A 3,334-nucleotide genomic window follows, 5' to 3' on the forward strand; every position below is an offset into this window, starting at 1 on the left:
GTCATCTTGAGTGGGGTCTCTTTGTTCGAGGACCTGCTGCATGTTAATACTCTCATTGTCCTCCTATCTGAACGGAAAAAATGCTGGGGGATTCTTAAGCCAAGGAACAGTCCTAGGTATCCCCAGAGCCCTTTCCTCTTCCGACACAGTGAACATTGTAGTGTTAGGAAAGTCAGGAAAAGTATTTGGGGTGAGAAATATCTGTGAGATTTGCCATATATCAAACCCACAGCTGTAAATATTACTGCCAACTCTTGCTTGCTGTGTGACCGTGCACTAAACACCACTGCGATAAGTGGGTGCTCCAGCTGCAGACTGCTGCCCCATCACGGGGATGGGGAACCCAGATTGTTTGGTTCTGATTTTATGTGGGAAAGTGCAAGATCTGTGTGGAAAAGCATCTCAGACACAGAGGCTGGAGTGCAGTCTGTGCCACCAACAGGCCCGTGCTTGTCATCAAGAGCCCAGGTGGAGGACAGGGCACTCCCCTAGAGATGGGACACATGCAGGAAGCTGGGCACAAAGGCCAAACCACATTTTAGCCATGGAGTTACTGCCAGATGCCTTGTGGGATGAAGACGAAGTGGAAATGAGAGCTGAAGGATGAGAGCTTAAGGGGACCCATGTACTTTAGTCAGCTGCTTAATGACACAGTTTCAGGGCTACATTTCTCTTAATGTCAGAGGCTACGAGGGCTGCTCAGTTATCAGCCAGCTTCTGAACATTTCTGAAAGGAAAAAAACATTAAATTAATCACCCAAGGTGCTAAACTGATGTGCAAGCAGAGTTTTCATTTTTATAGACTCTTTATATTATTTTTACCCATGAAACTAAGCAGTCTTCCCCAAGTGCTGGGTATCAAGGGCTGCAAAAGGTATTTCCTCCATTTTTTTTAACACCGCTGAAAATCAAAGTTATATCGGCCCTCTTTCACAAGAGGATTATGACAGGGTGCACAACATGGTGCTTAAGGAAAAAAAAGCACTTCTTGACATGTACACAGACCATCAGGAGGCTTTAACTTGCAATAAAAACTGAGTTTCTATTGACAGCAAGATACAAAAAGGCCTGCAGATCATACAGAGAGAAGATTATGGTGACGGCCTGTCACACGGTGTATGAGAAAGAAAGCGGTGAGGAGGTGAAGGTTTATTGCTGTGCAGATCCCTTTCTGTGTAATACGTTGACCTCAACTTTCACGTCCACAAACTGATTTATAGCTACTATGGGAGGAAAAAGACACGTTTGATCAGTGACATATATACATGGCCAAAAATGAAAATACTCACACCTATCACGTGTTACACAGACACTGGGTATCAAGTAGGAATCTGCTTCTGGGATGGCACAGTGATTACCAGTGGGAAGACAACAACTTTCAAATATAATGGGTGTTTTTTCTATGGTTTTATTGAATGCTACCCTGAAAATGACTGGAACACCTTTGAACACCAACACCTTTGAGTGTTCCTGTTTCACAGTGAAACAAAAGATGAACTGCCTAAAGAAAGAAGGTTTTGCCATCATGTCCATATGGGATCACCAGAGAACTGCTATGAAAACAAAACAGATGGGGAGCTCACAGTCTTAGCCAGGACCAAACTGCCCAGTCCCTGATCCCCAGAGATGTGCTTTTTGGCAGCAGGTCAATATCATTTGTCTGTACTACAAAGCAGCCTCTGACGAAAAGGTACACTGACCACCTACTTTAGGATGGTAAAAATAAAGGTGCACTTAACCTCACAGGCTCTTTTTCCCAGTGCTTCTCATGAGTCTAAGTGGCAAATTATTGCTTTCCCTGTCTGAAACCTGCCAGGCCTGCTGCTGATGAAGAGAAGTCCCTTGCAGTTGCCTGGAACTAGACAAGGCTCTGGGGAAGGGCTACAGCTGTGAAACCCATGAGGTCTGGCATTTTGAACAGAGGCAATAGCCTTTCCTTGCATTAAATAAAGATAGGCCTCTGCCAGAAGCAGGAAGCTTTGGACTGCCCAGCCTGGTGTGCAGATGCAAACAAAAACCTGCTAAATATGGTGAAGATTACAGGCAGAAAGAAGATGCTGTTTTGCAGCTTGAGCCTATTAAGTGAAACTCTACAAAATGCCAAGCTGCCAAAGCTTGTTTAGCAGTCTGTGGGGGTAAAAGTGGAGTGGGCTCCATGGCTCTAACACTTAGCATTGTGAGAATTGTATGGTTATCCCTTTACCCCAGCTTCTGACACACCCTCCTCTGATTTATCCATATGGATGCAGCCACTGTCCAGTGGAACCACACCAAAGGATGTGACCCAGGAATGCAAGACTACCATTTCTACAGCTTTCCTTGCCCCAGTATGGTTGTGCCTAGAGCTACACAAACCCTCAGAAACCCTGCATGACCTTGCCTTTACCACAACACAGGCTCTGGGACAACTGTGAGTCATCCAGGGGATCCTCCCTGTCAGGGACTATTTAGATGAGCTGATGGGTGATGACCATGTAACCACCTTGGGGGTTTCAGGTCCCAAGTGCTCCTTAAAAGTTCAAGGCTGCACTTCAAGTGCAACAAACAGAAAAGATTCATCTTTCTGTGAGAGTCCAGAGGGGCTGGGCAGGGACAGGCAGGTCCTGGCAGTCCCCTGGAGGACTCTGTAGCCCTGAGGCACATTCCAGCTTGCTCCCACTCCCCTGCCCTCTTTAGCTCCCCACCACCATACCAGAGGACTTGGTCTGCAGCCTCTGCAAGTCAGAGGACATGTACTTGCCCTTTGCTTTTGTTTAATTACTTACTTTCTCACTGACATGAGGAGGTATCCCTTCCTGAAGCAGGAGGGGAATGCCTGCTCTGATCCTGGGGTACGGAGCAAATATTAGGTCCTTCCAATAAACACCTGCAGCACTGTCCCCTCTCTATAATGATGCCTGTTTGCTCTTTGAACCTGACTTTATTTGTAGTTCTAACAACTTTTGATGGCAAAGAATTTCATAGTCTAAACACATAAATATTCAAAACTGATTTTAGTGATAAATTAAGAGCAGGCATGCCTTAAACTGCATTAGGATGGAACTTTGTTCATGTTGTGACACAAGCTTCATTATAAGCTCTTCCAGGATATCCTTCCATGGTTTCATCAGTTAACTCCTGATTCAAGATAAGCAGTGCCAGCCTCTTCAGTTCTCCAGCATTTCTGCACCTTTGTAACATTGTACACTCAACATTTCCTGTCCACTCCATACTAAGTATTTCAGCAACTGCATGAGGGAGAAGTGAAAACAACAGGAAAGGAAAGTAAAAACACTTGAGTTTTAGGTTGTGTTTACCATGTCAGTATTCTCAAACAGCAACCACAGAAGCAAAC

Source organism: Empidonax traillii, unplaced genomic scaffold (assembly GCF_003031625.1).
Source record: "Empidonax traillii isolate 1590-97213 ecotype Southwest subspecies unplaced genomic scaffold, ASM303162v1 scaffold202:size1011777, whole genome shotgun sequence".
NCBI lineage: Eukaryota > Metazoa > Chordata > Aves > Passeriformes > Tyrannidae > Empidonax > Empidonax traillii.